This window comes from Peromyscus eremicus, chromosome 6, assembly GCF_949786415.1.
Source record: "Peromyscus eremicus chromosome 6, PerEre_H2_v1, whole genome shotgun sequence".
Lineage (NCBI taxonomy): Eukaryota > Metazoa > Chordata > Mammalia > Rodentia > Cricetidae > Peromyscus > Peromyscus eremicus.
In genome coordinates this window covers 28,847,529-28,869,038 of record NC_081421.1, presented here as the reverse complement: position 1 = coordinate 28,869,038, position 21,510 = coordinate 28,847,529, and positions in this window count along the sequence as shown.

Here is a 21,510-nt window from a genome sequence, read left to right as displayed (position 1 = left end):
GACAACACCTGGGAATTAGTATTTGCGTGTATTCTGTAGGGACAGTTTAGTCTGTTTTGGACTAGTTCTAAGGTCTTTGCAAAATGTGTAAAAGGCTGTTTTGAGACTGAGAATACTGTTACTTTCCTGTGTCAGTAAAGAAGAGTGTTCTGGTAATATTTCTGTTCATCAGAATTATACAGTTTAAATAGACATACACAGATGAATGTGTGCCCAGAGATGTAAAACACATTACAAAGGGCTCTGGAAAGCACCCCACAGCTGTTCTTAATAAGGAGGCATAACAGTGGCACCTGAGAAAGTTACAGACAGAAAACAAATGGTCTCCACAGCTAATGACCCCATGGTTTTGCCAGGTGGGGCTCCCCATCAGGGAGTTATATATCGGGTATGGTGGGTCAACTTGTCAAAAACTAGTTGTCACCTACTGTATACTCTCATGGCCCTCGGCACAGGGGCCATGAAGGAACATTGTTATTGACTTGTCCCCGCATGGCTTGCTCAACTGACTTTCTTATACCACAAAATACTAGCTGCCCAGGTGCAGTACCACCCACAGTGGCCTCCTCAGCCTTCCTTCATCAATCATTAACCAAGAAAATGCCCCACTGATAAGATGATGGGGGTGTGTTCTCAATGCAGGTTCTCTTTTCCAGAAGACTCCAGCTTGTGTCAAACAGACAAAAATCTAACCAGAACACTTGACTTATGAATGAGGAAACCAAATCTAGGAAAAAATAAGAAACATATCTAAAATTGAGTAATTTATAATCCATTACCAGATAATAAGTAAAGTAGATGGCAATCCACATGTTTATTCAGTAAAATAGTGTTTAATATTGTAGCCATATACTGACAATCAAGAAAAGATAAAGAAATTTTGTTCCATGGAGAGGATTTCATAGAATAACCTGCAAACGAAAGAAGTTAGACTATTCTGTTTTGAGCCTCACGTTTGTACATTGCAAAAAGATTGACTGGCGCAGCTGGGAGTGTCACAGGGCTGCCGGTTATCACAATAGCCCATGCTCCATTTAATGATGGATGAATGATGCTTTTTGTTTGTCTGTCTGCAACATGTTCCACAGCCTGAGCTGCTGACTACCACACAATGCAATGACAGGTCTCAGTGGGACTCAGAGGTCAGCCGGTCCAACCAGACTCAACCTCGTGCCAGATCGTCTCCTTGGGCAGCCAATTGTAAATGCTGTACTTCATCTAGTGTAAATAACAACCTGAGTTGCCTCTACCTTCTGCAGATGTTTGATGTTCAAGTCCTCTTTATTTTCACAGGGCTTCCCAATCCTAACTGTGCTTAAAATTCTCTGTCTGTTGGTAAGTATAGCTGGCTAGCTGCCTCCACTAATCCATGATTATTCCTGAATTGAGTATCTGGCAGAGCACAAAACAAATGCTTTTTTCCACAAAGTGAGCCATCCAGAAGTTTTACTCTCCAATACACACACCATATGCAGGAATCTGGGCACAAAGATTATATTCTCCATAGAGATTATGAACTATGCAGCTTGTAATTTTTATTTACTTAAGACTGGATATTTCTCTTACCTGACATGCATTCATTCTTCAACTATAATGTCCTACTATGAAAATACAAGGACCAGTTTGACATATAAAATTCTTTTCTAAAAAATGTATTGTTTATCCCACTGCACCTAAATATTGTTCCTTTTATTTTACTTTTTAAAAGCAAAGCAATTTAAAAGGTTCCTAAGAGCACAGATTATGCTTGGAATTTTGTTCAGTTCACTGAAGGTTAATGACATGTCAGGTCATAATACTCGTTAAGCTTTAGTCTTATCCTCCAATGAGATTTCTTTTACATACCACTTATTAAGTGCTATTTGGAATACTAAATAAGGTTAGACATCATCTTACCCTCTAGGAATTCATAAACAATTTAGTAGGTAAGAAATGTTTGTAAAGCACTTAATTATATATGAGAGAGAGAGAGAGAGAGAGAGAGAGAGAGAGAGAGAGAGAGAGAGAGAGAGAGAGAGAGAGAGAGAAGGAAAGGAAGAAAATATTATGGATGCTCGATTGCTGCTTTGATTCATTCCTCTGGGGTAGCATCTTGAAGGCTTCCTTGAAGAGATAGTATACCAGCTAAACTTTAAATGCTGGATATAGAATTTGTAGGTTAGTCAGGTATGAACTTCATCTCAGGTAGCACTCCTAATAGCAGAAACCCAATGGTGTGAAGTGATATAGTTGTGTAACTGGATTTGGGTTGGGATGTGATGAAAGATGAAAGAAAAGGGAAAAGTGGAATAGTGATCAGTTGGCAAAATGGCAAGATGCTACATTAGTCAGTTTAAAATTTGGTTTTATATTGGAAATAATAAGCAAAATTGAAGAATTTTTGTTATTTGTGAGTGTGTGTGGTGGGGGTACATGCTGGGGGAGGGTTATATGATGTACATATTCCTTCAAGTATGCGTACTCACATGCTTACAGAAGCCAGGGGTCAATTGGGTGTCTTTCTCAGTTGATCAACACCTTAATTTTTGAGACAAGGTTTCTCATTGAACCAGGAGCTCTACGATTGACAAGACTTTCTGGTAAGTAAATTCCATAAACCTGCCTGTCTATGCTTCCCAAAGTCACTGAGGTGACAGATACTTGTGGTTCCGTGCCTGACTTTTGGAACGGGTGCTGGGGATCTGAACTCAGACCCTCATGCTCATGAGAAGCGCAGTGGCTGAGCCATCATCTCTCCATCCAGAGAATCTGTTTGGAGATGGCTTAAATATGAGTTTGGCTGTTGTGCAGCACAGCGTTTTACATATGTTTTGTCATTGTCCCTATTTCCCTATAATTCTGAATATTTACCCAGAGAGACTAAAAGATTTTTATAGTCATCATTAGTTTTCATTGCATATAATCATTAATATTACCATGATAAAATTATTGAGCATTAACTTAAAAGAATAGCTCTGCCTTATCAAACTTAAATTTTTAAACTGATTTAAAGCTTATTTTCTTGTCTGTTCCACCTGAAGCTCAGCTGTAGGGAAGACAGAAATGCTGTGCTTCCTCTCTCTGTGTCCATCCTACTCTTATCTTCTACCCTGGAAAGAAAACCACAATATGGTCAGCACCCATCCGGTAGGAAACATACTCCTTTCCTGTGCAGTTGCTGGAAGCATCATCCTGTAGTCTCTCATGTTCAAACAAAGATCTGATATAAGCTTACAAATCACCCAGTTTTCTGAAGGTGCGCACGGAGCTCTGAGAGGGTTTGCTTGAGCTGGTTTTAGGTGTGAGGAACTACTCCATGGAAATAGAGGAGGAGAGAATGATCCTTACTCCAACTCCAAAGATACAACTTAGCACAGTAGTAAGCACCTGCAGCTCCAATCCAGACTGCCAGCTCCTTTTCCAGGCCATTGTACTGGGGATTTCTGGTTCATTAAGTAAGTGCTTAATTTGACCTATTCCTCTAATGTATAAAATGAAACCAATAAAGGACTGCCCCTCATATCATATAATCAGAGTCTGATGAATACTAGCTAGGTTAAAATATGTTATACCCTTAGAAAGGCACCTGACACGTAGTATGTACTCAAAAAATTATAAATTCTAAAACAAATACCCAAAAAGCTAAGAATGACAAAAGTAGGTTTACAAATTGAATTGAGGTCTATTGTGTAAACATAGACCCATGAAAGATTTTGTTTTGTGTCTTGTTACCTAACAAAGACTTTTTAATCCTTGCAATAGTCTTGTGAAGAGAGTACCATTACTATGACTACTTCCAGGCAGGGAAACTGAGGTATAGAAAGATGAAATAACTTGCCCTGGGGAATAGTGCAAGTGAAAAAGTTAGAACTGAGGTATGAGTAGTTTAATACCAATGACCAGCCTTGACCACCGTGAAGTGCTGTCTGAGAGATGAAGTTTTCCTGAATAAATGTTGAAATGAAAGATGGTGAAGGATTTAAGCAATGCAGGAAACTGAGATTGTGACACTATGCATCAGAATTATATATATATATATATATATATATATATATATATATATATATATATATATATAGTTTGAGTTATGCTGGGCAGGACATGCATGAACAATAACTTTTTGGAAAAAGTTATCCTTAGAATTCAAAAGAAAAATAAGAATTTAATTTTAGATATGACTGTTTCCAAATCCTGGCTACTATAAGTAGGGCAACAATGAACATGGATGAGCAACTATCTTTTCATCAAGATGTAGAGTTCTTTGGGTATATGCCTAAGAGTGCTATATCTGGATCTTGTGGTAGATCGTTTTCAGCTTTCTGAGGAACCTCCACATTGACTGTAGGAGCTGTACCAGTTTGCACTTCCTTTAGCAATTAATAAGGGATCTCCTCTCCCTGTATGCCCACCAGCATGGGCTGTCATTTGTTTTTATTAATCTTGACCATTCTGGCCAAGGAAAGAAGGAATCTCAAAGAAATCTTAGTTTGTATGTCCTTGGTAGCTAAGGATGTTTAAGATATTTCAAGTGTTTCTCAGCCATTTGTGTTTAATTTTTGTGAACTCTTTTTTAATTCTATACCTTCTTTTATTAAGTTATTTGTTTTCTTGATGTTCAGTTTTTAAATACATATTCTAGATATGAATCCTCTATCAGATGTATAATTGGTAAGGACTTTTTCCCATTTTGCAGGCTGCCACTTTCTTTCAATGGTATGTCCTTGTCTGTGCAGAGCTTTTTGGTTTAATTTGGTCCCATTTATTAATTATTGGTTTTAATGTCTGTGTTATTCGTATCTTTTCCAGAATGTTCTTTCCTGTCCAATGAGTTCAAGTCTATTCCGTACATTCCCTTATATCTGGTTTGGGGCATCTACATGTATGCTGACATCCTTTATCCATTTTGAGTTGAGTTTTGTGCAGTTTGTGATAGACATAGATATATTTTCCTTCTACATGCAGCTATTGAGTTTGACCAGCACTATTTGTTGAAGATGCTATTTTTTTCTCCAGTGTGTATATTTGGCTTCTTTGTCAAAAATTGAATGTCTCTAGGTGTGTAGAATTATGTCTTGATCTTCAACTCTATTTCATTGAACAATGTGTCTGACTTTTTATGACAATACCATGCTGTTTTAACTGCTATAGCTCTGTAATACAACTTGGAATCTGGGATGGTGGTACCTTCAGCAGTTATGTTATTATTCATGATTGTTTTAGCTACCCTTATTTGTATGTATGCATTTGAGTGTGTGTATGCATGTGTATGTATGTGTCTGTATGTTTCCATATGAAATTGAAAGTTGTTTAGTCAAATTCTGTGAAAAAAATGTGTTAGAATTTTGATAGGGTATATTTACACAATAGAATTTTATTCATCAGCTAAAAGAAAATGAAATTTGCTGGCAAATGGATGGAGATAGAAACAATCATCCTGAGTGAGATAAACCCAGACCCCAAAAGACAAATTTTGTGTGTTTTCTCTTATATGTGGATGTTAGGTTTTAAGCTTTAGATATATGTGTTTCAATCCAAATAACCACAGAAGCTGGGTAGCTAGCAAGGGACCAGGAGGGAAGAGGAGATGTTCTGAGGAGAAGGAAATAGAATAGAGTATTATAAAGAGATAAAGCAGGAACTAGAATGGAGGATTAAATGAGGAAGGGGATGAGAGGGCAAGGTAAAGCAGGAAATGTTGGGATGGAAAACTGACATGAAAAGGCTTTTAAAAAGCCATATGAAAGCCTACTGCTGTAGAGGCTTTCTGAAATATATACATACACAAAAAAATAATTTCAATGGAGTCACCATATAATGGCATGGACAATGCCTCAACTCGACATCTTATGCCACCAAGTAAAAACTCCAGTGCCAGGAATGAGTTACATGTTGGTGAGTCCTTGGCCAAAGGAACCCCATAGCCCCCACCCCCCAAATATCACAGGCCATTGGTAAGACTATTGGTAATTCTTCATATCCTGATGGTAAAGCCTTGATGCTAAAGACATTACTCACTTATGTTATCAAACATGGAGAAATTGAGCTGGTGCCAAACTAGAAGCTTCACCTCTGGAAGGTACTTTGCATACTACCAGGAATAAAAAACAATCACCAGTTTTATCCATCTACAAACTCTATAACCTATAATAGAGACCAGATTGCAAGATACACTGGTCTAATAGTGGCATGGTGTTACAGGAGTAATCAGCTACTTTTTTGGACTTAAGTCCCACTTCCTGAGATGGAGCCTATTCATTATAGTGCCAAAGTGTCCAAGAATCTGAGACTAGATGGTCATGGGCCTAGGGGAGACCTACTACTATCATTCTGCTAAAGGAACATAGCAACAAAAACAGCAATAAAATTACTCCTGATGGCATATTGCTATACTCACAGAGTAGAGTATCAGTCAACCCTTAGAGAGAAGCATCTCCTTGCAATAGATGGTAACTAACAAAGAGACCCACAACTGGACAACGTGTAGAGTGAGAGACTTTGGAGCACTCATCCCTAAATGGGATATCTTCATCATATCCCTCCTCTCAAGGCTAGTGATCTATGTGGAAGAGGAAGCAGAAAGATTTTAAGAGCCAGGGATGGTGGATGACTCCAGTGAAAGAGCATCCTCTAGACACAGCAGAACTGATACACATGAACTCACAGACTGCAACAGCACACACAAAACCTGCACAGTCCAAACCTGAGGAAACCCTGGCACTAGGAAGGAGAAGTGGACACAAAGTGCCACCCCTAGCTAAGAAGTGTTTGCAGTTGATGACTCCCATGAAGGGGGCAACCGTTTTCTCCAATGGAGTGTCAGTGCCACTGGGTCTATTAGACACACTCCAGGGCAGGACATAAACACAGGAGTAGCTGGCCAGTGTAAACTGGAGCCCATTGCTTTTTGTTATGTATGTGATCTTTTTGTTTTATTTTGTCTTATTTCCTTCCTTCCTTCCTTCCTTCCTCCCTCCCTCCCTTCCTCCCTCCCCCTCTCTCTTTCTTTCTTTCTTTCTTTCTTTCTTTCTTTCTTTCTTTCTTTCTTTCTTTTTTTGTCTATTTGATTTATGATTTTGGGGAACTTGGTTTGTTTGCTGTTGTGTTTGTAGAGAGATAGAGAATGTGTATTATGAGAGAGGTGAGGTATGAAGGATCTGGAAGGAGCTGGGGGAAGGAAACAATATAATCATAATATATTGTATGAAACAAAAATTTTAGATAAAATTTTACAAAAAGAAGTTTGTATAGAGCAACCACTAACATGGGAATGGGCTTGTCAAGATGACAGATGTAAGACTCTACTGGGGAAACTAAAAACACTTCACAGAATCTGACGAGAGCCAGCTATTGGCCAGGACATACACAAAGGGAAACCAGTGAGCAAGATTCAGATTGACTTGGAGCAGAGGGGAGAGTCTGAAAAACTTAGAGCTAACTGTGGCCTGCAAATGTGTTGTGAATAGTTGGCAAATGTTTGTAAAACTACACAATTCCACATTTTAAAGATCAGAATACACATTAATACTGGACTCACGTTCCTGTGTGGGCATATATTACTATTTTTTTGTTTTGTTTTGTTTTTTGAGACAGGGTTTCTCTGTGTATCTTTGTGCCTTTCCTGGAACTCATTCTACAGCCCAGGCTGGCCTCAAACTCACAGAGATCTGCCTGCCTCTGCCTCCCAAGTGCTGGGATTAAAGGCGTGCACCACCACCACTCCACTCGATATCACTGTTTTTCTAAGCTCCTGATTTCTCAGATGAGGCAGGCACTGTCCGCTTGGTTTATACCGTGCAGTTCTCTGAGGATTCATCCTGCTAGACTTCACCTGTGCCTCCCTTGGGTGAGCTGCATAGTCTCAGGAACCTCTATTTTCGATGCTTGGTTTAGAACACGTGAAAAAGAAATAGAAATGTTCAGAGACATGATTCAGAAAAGAATGTCTTTCAAGAGAAAAGAAAAGGATGATTGTAATCTTATATACTACTTACAAAAAGAAAAGGAGACAAGAAGGATTTGAAATGTGATCTATGTTGATGCTTATGGAATTCAGATTGGGACTATAAAAACAAGTAAGAATTAATAAATGAAAAGAGCACCTGTGGACTTGCCTTTCAGAAACTAGGATCATAAGGAATGATTGAAACACCCTTTTTCCTCTGCCAGCAGAAGGCTTAACATCTTCTTTGCATATGCAAGATGCGTGTCCCTCCTGGACATCTGCCAATGCCGTATCTCTAGTGACTAGTCTTCAGTCTCCTCCTTTCCTGCTCCAGAAGCAAAGGGCCAACCCTCAATAGCAAGGAAGACTCAGAAGCCACGAAAGTTACTGAAGTAAAATCAAGTAAAAATTTGGAAGTTTTGATTTGACATAAGACTTGAAAAAAATACATTGAAATGTGTTGTTAGATAGTTCTAGAAGTAATTGTTTTTAAACTCAATAAAAAAATTTCTTATTATGAAGTTTAGTTTGTCTGTGCTCCTAACACATAACCAAATTTTATTGTATTTTCTAAGTCATACTTTTTTATATTATAATGTCTCTTAAAATACATATACATCTGTTGCTAGAGATATTGCTTAAGAGTTAAGAGCACTTGCTGCTCTTGTACAAGGCCTGAGTTCATTCCCAACACCCACATCAGGCAGCTCACAATCACCTGTAAGTCCAGCTCCAGGGCATCTGATGATGATTTCTTCTAGCCTTTGTGGTCACCTGCGTTCACACATAGCCACACACACATGCACAGAATTAAAAATAAAAATAAATTTTTAAAAAAATGTAGGAGTGTCTTAAACCTGATAACATAACAATGCATAACCGTGTGTGTTTATAATTTTCTAACATAGTCTATTGTCTAGGAATGCACTAACAGAAAGTATCTGGGACTGTATTACAAATAATTTCTGTCTCTTAGGCCCAGAGAGAGCTAGAATGTGAAAGGAAAATCAGAATAAATATATGTATTTAATCAATTTCAAACAGTTTGAAGTGGCTCAATTTTAAATGCCTGATTGATCGTCATTGTTATTTCCAAGTTGGAATAAATAACTGCCTGTTGGCTTTGGAGATGATAGTGAGACTCAGCCTGAGATATCTGTATTTGCTTCTCTCTTTTGCAATAAAAATGACAGGCCCACAAAGGCTGGAAAAATTCCTTCTGCTATTTTAAGATGCCGTGGATCTAGCTAACTGTGTTTTTGTGCCATCATTAATCAACTGTCTGAATAGGAGAAGAAAAGAAAGGAGGCTGCAGGCCAGTGAGTGTGTCTCACTCCAGCACAGCAGCAGGGAGCTCAGGCTTCCCGCACTGCCGTCATGAGAAGAGCCACAGAATTAGCATGTTCTGGAAGCTTCCCTTGCAACTTTTCCATGCTAGAGCAATGCCTCCATGACATCCTTGAAACTGCTTATGTATTTCCTCAAGAATAATGTTTGTTAGCAACTAAATTCAAGTGTATTTTGTCATATGAATTAACTTTTTATTTTTATGTTTTAACTTACCTTTAAGAGAACATAAATGGTAATATTAGATGTATACATGCAGAATACATAGAAATCTGATTTTACAAAGAATGTCTGTAATGTAAATAATGATAAAACATTAGATAAAACATTCCACTTTATATATTAGGATAAGTTAGCACTTCACTCATTACTAAATATTGGCATAGTTAATATCTTATTGAAATGTGGAGGCTTTTCTAAGAAAAATACCTGCATCAATGTTATAGTCTGACTAAAGAGTGAAGAAGTGATATCCTTTGCATGGGACTGACCAAGGCACTGTGTACACATGTTACACTGTGTAGCTTGGTCTTTTCTGTGGGACTCCTAACAGAGGTAACAGAGGTTGTCTCAGACTCTGTTACCTGCTTTGGGGACCCCTTCCTCCCACTGGGTTGCTTTGGGCAGCCTTAAGAGTAGAGGAGGTGCCTAGTCTTGTTGCAACTTGATATGCCATGGCTGGCTGATGTCCATGGGAGGCCTGCCCTTTCTGAAGAGAAGGAGAAGGAGCGTGTTGGGGAAGAGGGAAGTTGGAGGAGGGACTGAAAGGGGAGGAAAGAGAGAGGGGAAAGTGTAATCAGGCTGGGAATTAATTAATTATTTTTAAAAAGGAAGTGAGTTCTAGCTACATTAGTCATCACCATTGTTATTTTCATCAAATTTGAATTATTGACTATTGTACAATCTTACATTTCACTATCTTGAAATTTATATCTTTTTTCTCTTCTGTTCTAGAGATTTAGAAATTAAAAGTAAGATAAATCTTTCTAAAAGCACAGAAAGTTGTGTATTATATGATGAATAATTTCAAGAGTGACATCCACGCCCTCTCTAAAATGGTACATTCCCACACACTTAATATTCAAAGACATTATCTACTTAACAAGATAGTAAAATATCCCACTTATCTGTTCAGGGATAATTTTTCAAATTTTAACAATTTTATTAGTCCCTGGCAAGGCCTTTAAAACTTTACAAAGAATATTAATAAGTCATTAATGCTTAATTGCATGTCAGCTTTGAGGTCAAGGAGTTTGAGTGATTTTAGTCATTGGAATTAAGATGAAAATGAAAAGACTCCATAGTACAAGTTCTCTACCTCATTTATGAAACACAAACATAGAAACATGTTTCTATGAACTCAGTTGTCTTTCATATGTAAATGAGAGAGTCATAGCATGAAGGGAAGGAATTGTGATAAAGGGGTGTGTTCTCTGAGGAAGACAGATTAACTTCTTAACCTGTGTAACTTAACTTGATAACTGAAGGTCAACCAGAGATGCCATCAGCTATGAAATCTGCACTCTATAAAACCTATCTGTTGTTTTCATTGAGTCTGACCACAAAATTAATTTAAGCAAAGGGGTTGGGATTAATAAAATAAATAAACAAATAACTATGTAGGGGATGAAGAGATGACAGTCAGTAAAATGCATATTGTGCAAATTGAGGACTGAGTTTACACCCCAATAGTCGCCTAAAATCCAAGCATAGCATCCATCGTGGGTCTGTAATCCCGGTACTGAGGAGGTGGAGACCAAAGAAACCTTGAGACTTGCTCAGCATCAGCCTCACCTGCTTGACCAGTTCAAGGTCAATGACAGACCCTGTCTCCAAAACTAAGGTGAAGATTGACTGACAAAACATCCAATCTACTTCTGGCCTTTATGGGCAAATACACACATTTATATGTGATGGGGAATATGGGGTTCTGAAAGTTTCAAGATCTTTAAGTTTCAAGAAAAAGATAGTCCACAAATCATGCCACATTACTTAGCATGATTATGCAAATTCCTATAATCTTTTCACCTCCATGTTAGGGGAAATTACAGTTTCCTTGTCTTTCAATGGAATTGGATTTTTTTGTTTGTCTTTATAGATACCTGTAAATGAACCCCTGATGGTTTATTGGTTTCCTTTCTTCATTAAAAAAAAAAAAAAGCTACTTTGGGAAAAGTTATAATTCCTGGAATTCTAGAACTTGAGTTAGGAGTCTGCCAGTCAGCTTTGCCTGTTTCCCTTGGTCCTGGAGTACAGGCCGCACATGAATTGGTTTCCAAGGAAAGCATTCCATAATCTGCATGCAAAGTAGTGTTTTTACATGGCTCTGAATGTCAGTTCCAAATGTAAAGCTGCCTGTTGCCTCAAGTGTGAAATCTATTCTCATTTACATTTATGTTTCTTCGCGACTAGGGATGCTGGTGTGTGTGGCCTGGGCTATGGAGATGTGTGTGTAAAGAGTCCTCACCTTTGCGACACTGACGAATCAGAGAGGGCTTCATGGGGAAGCTGCCTTGACCGAAGCAATCAATCTTTAAGGAGGCAAGGAAATACATTGATTTTGATGTATTTATAGTATTTTGCCATCTTCCAATTTGTAGATTTTCCAATATGCTGTGAGCATAGATGTGTTTTTAGAGAGTCCATGTTCCACATTACGTGATTTCTTTTATCATTTAAATTCAAATATGAGAGATTGGATGCCAGGATATTTTCAGATTCCTTGGTTGGTGGAAGGTCTGCTCAGAAATTAAGATCAATATTTAAGAAGAAAGAATATTAGAATGTTTGTCTTGGTTCATTTCCGTCACAGGATCCGTGGTCACAGTTGGTACCTGACCTGATGATTTCAAGAGCCTTGTCATTTTTCTGAATGCATTTTATTTTGAACTTTGAGGTTGAGCTCAGTTCAAAGTACCCCTTGAGGATGAAAAGCTTGGTCGGGTTTGCCTGTTCGTGAAACCCACTTTTCATCTGGAGCCCACACCCACACCACTGGTTATCTTCACACTGCTTTTGGCTGCTGCTCCTTTGAACTACTTTTTTGAATACTGATGGTCAATGGCAGGAAACCATTATCTCCATGGCTAGAAACAGACCTCCCATTTAGTTCAAGTGCTGCAGATGTCTACATTCTACATTCTAAGGCCATTCTTTGCAATAGTTGCGTAGAGTACAAAGAACTGTATCTGATATGAGATAGCAGAAAATGGTAGTAATAACTGTCATCTAGGATCAAAAAAGGAGTATAAATAACAACCTTTTCATGGGTAACTTCGTTGACCATAATGTTAAACAAGACTGTATAGCTACTAATGTGTCATACAGAGCCCCCAAATGTGATTTCATGAAACCATGACTTTGTTATTTCTCAGGAGGCCATAGATAGATTAGGCAGTTGTGTGGATCTAGGCTTAGATAGCTGGGTTCTTTTATATGTCGGTCATCACCTGGCAGGTCATCTAGAGCTGGCACGTCCAAGGTGGTCTCCTGAAGCCTAAGTCAGAAGTGGCACATCCCCACTTCTGCTGCAGCCTGCTGGCCAACACAAGCTGACAGCCAGCCCAGATTCCATGAAGAGGGAAATAATCTGAAGTACTTTAGAAAGGAGCTAAAATTTACTCTGTAGAAGGATAAAATATGGGCTTTGAAACCTGTCCACCCCAATTGCCTTCCTAAATCATTATGGGCTTTATTGGGACCCTCCACCCTCTACTCCCATATGCTAGATGATGCCAACTCCCTATGGTAAGCTCCTAAGTCCAAATTATATATAAGATTTTAAATGCTGCCTCTCTGTGATCTAACTAGACAACTTCATATTGCTGTTTTTCATTAGTTATGACATTTCTATATTTGGATCAATAAATGTTTAGTTACCTATTTAGTGAATTTTTAAAATAGCATGTCCATAAAATGTTTTTTCTCTTTTTTCTCATAGATATGTGTGTGTTTCTATCTGTATATATATATATGGATACATGTATTCATATGCATATATGCATATGTATGTATATTATGTTTAATCGTTTGCTTCTGCCAACATGCCGATGCTTTGTTACTTTTTGGTGCTCTGATGGACCACTTTGTTGTTGTTGCTGATTACTCTAAAAATGACTGCTCAGAGGAGGAAGGAGATGGTGCCTTTTCACAGCGACTAACTGCCTATTCTATCCAGAAGAAATCTAGGTGAGAATGTTAAGAAACACGTTTATGCCTCCTTCCATGTGGTCGTTCTGATAGAAAAGCCATGGGCTCAGCAATAGGGGGTCATAAAATAGGGCCCATAATTTAGCACCTGGAGTGGCTGAGTTGATAATTCTCCATCCGCTGCAGAGCTGTCATTTCCATTAAGACTTTAATGAACAGCAACAAGCCTTACTAATGTGCAGAACACAGAGATACCACATCCTCTGCCCAGCAAGCTGTTACATGATTGCAGAGATGCTGGTGTGCGTGAAGAGCTGAGACTTGCCCATTCTTACTTCATAAACCTAGACACAGAATTCACTTCGGGTCTTGTATTAAAATGAGACAAGAGAGGACAAAGAAACCCTGTTTGGTAAAGTCAATGGCATGCCTGTTTCTCTAGCTACCCATGGTTTATTACTGCTGTGTGTTATTTGCAGCAGTACTTATATCAGAGATCGTGAGGGGCCCTTAATAACATGCTGATGCCTCTTGGGTAGTTTCGGGAAAAAAAATAACTTTACAAGTAATTCTGCCTATATATCTTATGTCTTCAGGACTCCTTTCTATTGGCTTTATTTGGTATGTATGTATTTGAATGAAGCAGGCCATTTGATGTGGTCTTTGAGAGCTATTGCTTTTTCTGCCCCCTAAGCCAGAATCACACATTTTAAGGTAATCATACTCACAGTCAAGAAAAGATATGTGAAGTGTGGTGTGTGATGATTTATTTGTGATCTAAGAAATAAAGCTTGCCAGAAGATGAGGACAGAGCCAGCCACGGAGTTAGGCACAGAGGATGTTCCAGTGGTGGTGCACACCTTTAATTCCAGCACTTAGGAGTCACATGCCTTTAATCCCAGCACCAGGAAGGTTGAGACAGGAAGTGATATGACTGGGCAGAGAAAGGAATATAAGACAGGAAGAGACAGGAATTAATCCCTTTCAGTTGAGGACTCAGAGGCATTCAGTCTGAGGATTCATGTAACAGTAATGGAGAGATGTCATAGCAACATATAAAATTCAAAGAACTAATGAAATCATGGCAATATCTGCTGTCTCTTCCTTTGTAAGGAGTGTTTATTGTTGCTTGAGGATTCCAAGTCAACTATTTGGATTGCAGTTTAATGGTACAGGTACAGGGGATGTTCACAGCATTACCCAACAGGTGCATATTGTGCACAGATATACCATATCTCTTTAAAACTGCAGTTGTGTGTTAGAATCGGTGAAGTACAAGACTTATTACTTCACGTCATTTTATCTTCCAAGGGTATTAACATACAAGTGTTGGCAATCAAGTTTTACATGTTGTTTACCCCCATCTTGAGTGAAGTTAAGGAAAAAGTTGTAGTTACATTTTGGTTTCTATTTTGAATTTGGGAAGAAAAGTGCATATCAAGTCTTGCCTGGAGTATGTGTGCTTTCATTCCCATGTTTAGTGAGTGCCAGTCTTTTAGGACTGCATGTATGTAGCCCTTTGTCAGAGCTGTTGAGTCAATCTCTGAGCAGAGGGTCGTGCATCTGTAATACATATGTGAATCTGTCCTTTTAATGAATCATGAAACCATAGTTTACTGTGTTCCAAGGATCATGGATAAACACACAGCATAGTTCCTTCCTATACTCAACTGCTTTCTGATCACCACACACTGCAGTCTCTCTTGAAAATCTGTTGAAGATGCCTACCAGGCCAGGTCTTTGAGGCCTTTGCTTGACGCAATGTGCCTTACTCCTGTGACTTTGAGCAGGATGCCTCAGTTCACACTGAAACCTCTTTTTAGGGCCTCTAACAATTTGACACCCACCTACTACAGCACCTCCTGGAGTCCTTTTCAGTTTGTGGCTGATATAAATAGCATTGCTTGCAACATTCATTTATATACATTTCACAAGTGTGCTGTGCGTGTCTGTTAGGTGTATGCCTAATTGTGAAATTCCTGCCTCATATGCCTTACAGGCATTTACAACTACTAAGATGCCAAGGAAAAACTTTCCATTGTACTTCAGAAATGTACATTCTGATTAGCAAGACTTCTTGGTCCCACTCTTGATACTATGTAATTTTTGTGTTAGTCAGTCCAGGGGTGTGAGTGTTTATAAACATATCTCGTTGTGATTATCAGTTTTCCTTGTGTCTTAGTTAGGTTTCTATTGCTGAGGTAAAATACCACGACCAAAAGTGAGCTGGGGAAGAAAGGTTTATGTCAGCTTTCAATTCCTAACTACAATCCACGACCGAGGGAAGTCAGGACAGGATTTCAAGGCAGGAAGCTGAAACAGAGAACCGTGGAGTAGTTCTGGTTACTGAACTGCTTCTCATGTCTTGCTCAACCTGGACCACCTGCCTAGGAGTGGCCCTGCCCACAGTGAGCGGGGTCCTTCTAGATCAATCATTAATCAAGAAGGTGCTCTGAAGCCCCATCTGCCAGGCATTTTCCCAACTGAGGTTTCCCTTCTCTCAAATGCACAAATGAATGAGGCATCCAGAAGGTCGCCTTCTCTGGTTTATAATAGTGTTCACTTTATCTTCTTAGATTATCTTTTTTAATTCCTGTTGCATTGTACTCATTTTTGAGGAAGGTCATGTGACATTCAGTGTTGGTCTCTGGCTGTTCTTCCTATGTTCCAGCTATGGTCCTCTGTGGGATGTGCATAGTATAGTTTCCATACCATCATGACACACATTTTCACTTGGTTCATAATACCATTTGATAAACAGAAGTTTATAGTTATAATATGGTCTAATGTATCAATTTTTGTTTTTATTTTATGTTTAAAGTTTTCAATCTCTGTTAAGAATCTTTCATTACATTGTTTTTCTAGTAAGTTTCATTACCTTATATTTTACGTTTAAATTTATGGGCTATCTAACAATATATACATAGGATAACACAACTTCCATAAGAGGGCTTTATAATAGGAATTCAAATGTGGTTTTACAATCAATGTAATATACCATATTGCTAGGGAAATTGACAAAATTATATGATCATATTAATAGATGCATAAAAATGTGATAAAATCCAATATTCATTATAATAGCACCATACATTTTAAAACAAATATACTCTTTTTGCAATCTAAAAATAGAACTTAAACTGAAATTTATGGATGAACTTCACAAAATTTTATCATGAATTTTTTAAAAGTTGTTGAGGGGAAGTAACAATTTTTTTAAATTTCTTTTTTTATTATTTTATTTTATTTTACAATATAATTTAGTTCTACATATCAGCCACGGATTCCCTTGTTCTCCCTCCTCCCGCCTCCTCCCCTTCCCTCCAGCCCACCCCTTCCCACTTTCTCCAGGGCAAAGCCTCCCCCGAGGATTGAGATCCTAGGGCTTATGCAGGGACTCTTAGCTCAGCCTGGGAGGAGGGGACTGGACCTGCCTGGACTGAGTCTACCAGGGAATAACATAATTTTTAAAACTAATCTGTAGGCATACAGAGAGCAAACGCTATCCTCCATGATAAAATGGCAAGACCATCCCTTGAGGTCAGGAGAACAGGACGAAGATCCTGCTGCTTCTACCCATTACCACATTGTCCTGGAGGTCCCTTTGGTCAAGTAAGTCACAAAGAAGGCTTGTTGGAAAGAAAGGCACAAACCACCACTGTTCTTATACATCTCTAAGAAATGTAAGAGGTTCCATAACTTAGTAAGCTTGATACATAACTTTAGCAAGGTTATAGGACATCCTATAAATACATAGAAAAGGTATCTGAAACCAAAGAAAATGAATTTTTAAAGATACTATTCACAATCAATTCAGGAATACTTAATATCAAGAAAAAAAAGTAAGGGAAGGAGGAGATGACTCAGTCAGTAAAGTGCTGGCCTTGCAAGCCTGAGGCGCAGAGTTCAAATCCTCAATACTCATAATGAGCTTGGTATAGCAGGCAGGCCTGCTTATAACATAGGCATGTGCATAAATATGAGTATACACACAAATAAAATCATTTACATACAAGATGTATAATGTCTCTAAGTTAAAAGTACAAGAAACTAAGGATATGGAAGCATATATCACAGCTATTGGAAAGTACGATCCAAAGCGATTTATAGATCTAGCTCAAACACAACTTAAAGACCTTCAGGTCTTTGGGATCTTAAAGCTTGCTGTTAATGTATTTGAAAGAGAAAAGATTGAAGAAAAGCCAGTAAAGTCTTGAAGGATGAGAACTGAACAGCAGAACTTTCACTACAACAGAGAGCTATAACATTAAGCTAACATGTTATTGGGCCAAACAGAGCCAGACCACTGAACACAATAATAATAGCAATAAGAATAAGAAGAAGTCAGAAAATTGATTGATAGTAGGTTTATGATGGAGCCAACAGTGAAAATGTGTGTTATAGTGTCTTCAAAAGTTAATGAATCTGAGTCCAGTGAGTAGTTACACAGAAAAAGAAAGGAATTTTGATCCTTATATGGATGCCACACATGCCAAAACACTTGGTTTAATTATTCAAAATAAATACCTATTCTAAATAATTAGCATGCTTTTCTCAGTTGGGGAATTATATTTTATTAGTGAAATTGTTTTCGGTTTTCTCTCTAGAAGCTAACCTCTGCAGCATGTCTGATTACAGTAATTTTCTTTAATCTAAGGTTTGTGGCATTGTTTTATTTTTCCCTGTATTGGGTGGCAATTGTTCTTTCAGCCTTGCCTTAATGACTCTGTTTTGTGGTTCTCTTCTTTTTGTGTAAGGTATTTTGAATCATTCTTTGAAATAGGCAGGGTATAAGTAATGAATAAATCAATCAATGAGGCAAGTTAAACTTCACTTGAAAATTTGAAGCTTGACTGAATTGTCAAAAAGAATTATAGCTCATAGAGCAATCCCAGTAATTACACTTTGATGAAATTACAACTGTCCAACATCATCTTGCTAATACATATTGCAGGTATAAATATTATATAGGATGTTCTTTAAAAGTTAACATATGTGTCAGTATTAAAAGTAACTATTGCATTTACACAGAGAAAGAATCTACTTTTCATAAATTTCATGTAATATATATTCAGACAATGAGTAGTTCATTCTTTAAGAAAAATAGTCTGACTATTGAAATATCTTGCTCATATGGAAGGAATATGTAGAAAATGTGTTGATTTGAAGGTGGGAAGACTACAGGCAGGAAACAAGTATGCACCTGTTAGTGGTGCTCGGTTTTGGCTTTAGAGTTATAGATCTATCTACATTGGAATCCCGCTTCTGACAGGAATGACTGTGCCGTCTTAGACTAGTTATCTATGTCTTTCTTAGAACCCCATTGCTTTGGGCTGGAAAGATGGCTCAGTAGTTAAGAACACTGGCTCTTCCAGAGAATCTGGTTTCAATTCACAACACCTCCATGGTAGTACACAGCCTTATATAACTCCAGTTCCAAGGATCGAATGCCCTCTTTTGGTTCTTCAGGCACCAGGCACACAAATGGTGCACAGAATCCATGCAAACAAAAACACCATACATGTAAAACAAAACGTAATTAAAAGACCTCAATTCACATCATAGTGCACAGCTCACAGAGACTGGATATAGCTAAGTGTGTAAATGATGCACATTTTTTGCAGTGTAGTTTTTCTACATTTTGATACCTTTTTGGTTATTCTTTTGACATTTGGCATTTGGACACCTATATGCAGCAGGCAGATTGAATATGCAATAGCTCGACTAGAGAGCAGGTAAAAAGCCCAAATGATATGAGGCAAATGAGCAATTCAGAACACTGTGTGCAGGCCATCATTTGTGATGGGAACCTGGGGAGTTATAACCTCTGCAACTGTGGAGGCTGTTTCTCCACTGTAATGCACTCCAGTGTTTGCAGACTCTCATTGTTCCTGTTACACCTAACACACATGCCAATAATATGCAGCGCACGCTACCTACACCACCACAGTAGTTTAGCTACCTTCTTAAAATAGCATCATAATGGTGTCTCTAATTGACTTTGGAGAGGATGATTTTAGGCCTTGGGTCTTATCTTTAGCTAGGTGAAAACATTTTCCTCAACAGATCCCAGAGAATATTTTGGCAGGTAGACTCAGAATGCCCAGAGGAAACCTTTGATCCAAACTGCAAATTCAATAGGCAGAACCTGAACCAGACGTCTGCACTGGGATGGGAAATCTGCGTGTATTCACAGGTATGGGTGAGGACATTTTATGTCCCTCACTTTGGTTGAGCCTGGATGCTGGCACTTTTAGGTCCTGTCGTCTTGAGAAAAAGTATACCTTGTCAGCAAAGTGAACCTGACCTCATGTTACACTCATTTGTCTCTTCTTTTGATGCCTACATCTATTGCATTTGATTTTACTTAGCTGTTTCCGTATCGCTAGTGACCAGACACACAGTATCAAGATATAAATAAGGGACATTGTCAGGATTTTAACCTCCAGGCAACCATCCACTCCAGGAAAACTTCCATAATACTGAGTGTTTTGTTATAGGACAGGGAGAGAAATGGATATATATTTTACTCTGATGACATCCCTAGCTCCTAAAAATTCTGTGCCTCCTGTATTAGAATTATATGGATTGTTTGGGGAGGGTGGGTAGAGACCAGTAGTCACGTGGTGAGTCAGAATGCATAAAGGCTACAATCCATCTTAAAATCTCAGTTCTGCTAGGAAGACAGAGAAGACGATGTAAGAAACACATCAACATGTTCAATTTCTTTGTTTGTAAGGAAGGTGGAGACATGCAAATAATCGAATTAAAAATGCTAGAGAAAGGTTCTAGTCAGCATGACGCAATCATGGAGGTGAAGCCTCCCATGCAGGGACCTCCTAAGCTGAAGCATGAGTTAGTTTGGAGTGAATTTGCTCTATAGCTTATGCCCAAAAGGATCTGTGGCTTGTTCGGAGGCAGCTGTTTTCAGGTTAGGAAACAGTAGAGGGAGAGATGCGTTCCCCAGCACCATAAACACATTGAAGGCTCCGACGGAAGCTTCACAGAGGTGACCATAGTCTGTCGTTTATACTTTATGGGCTAATGATTGTTATCAGAATCCCAGATGCATAGCTTTCAGCATCATCTTTTAATTTATCATGGCTTCAGAAACGATAGCCTGATGCGCTGAGACTGTCACTCACGTGATTACACTGCCACCATGTGGCTTAAAGAGCTCTCTCAATTAAGACGCGTCTTCCTAAGGAAAAGGACAATAAAAAATGTAAGGACTCTAACTGTTTTTGGTGTTCATTTATCTTTTGTTACCGTTTAATAGCTGTATGGAGTAATGAAGGTGTACAGTTAGGGAGCAGCAATGTGAAGGGGAAGGCGCTGACAACTAATTCTGCATAGTTCTTCACGGATCCATCTTCTACCCAGGGAGGACCTGGCACCTTCGCCAGCAAAAGTGCATTGTCCACCTTGCCAGCATAGTCTAGCGGCTGCCCCGAAGAATCACAGGATTCCACTACCAAGCTCCACAGATAGGCGTTCCTTAAGCTGACACTCCCCAAAAGCCGCTAGAACATCACCCAAGGATTCACCGGAGCCGTGGCTCTCAACCTTCCCAATGCTGTGACCCCTTAATACAGTTCCTCATGTGGTGGTGAGCACCAGCCGTAAAATATTTTTGTTGCTACTTCATAACTGTAATTTTGCCGTTGTTATGAATCATAATGTAAATATCTGTGTTTTCCAATGGTCTTAGGAGACCCCTGTGAAAGGATCATTTGACCCCTAAAGGGTTCATGACCCACAGGTGGTGAACCATTACATTAGAGACTAAAATGTTTCTGCTCTACCTCAAGTACTGAATGAAAAGGTCTGAAGAAAGAGACCAGGGATCCAGATTTCAAAAGTTCTTGAGGCTGGGAAATGTCTCAGAAGGCGATGCTTGCCTCACAAGCATGAGGGTCTCTCTCTCTCTCTCTCTCTCTCTCTCTCTCTCTCTCTCTCTCTCTCTCTCTCTCTCTCTCTCTCTCACACACACACACACACACACACACCCTTTCACACAATTCTAATGATCCAATCTACAAACAGTCACCTCTTCTGGAGTGTATTAACATAGTTTTTATTTTAGGGAATAT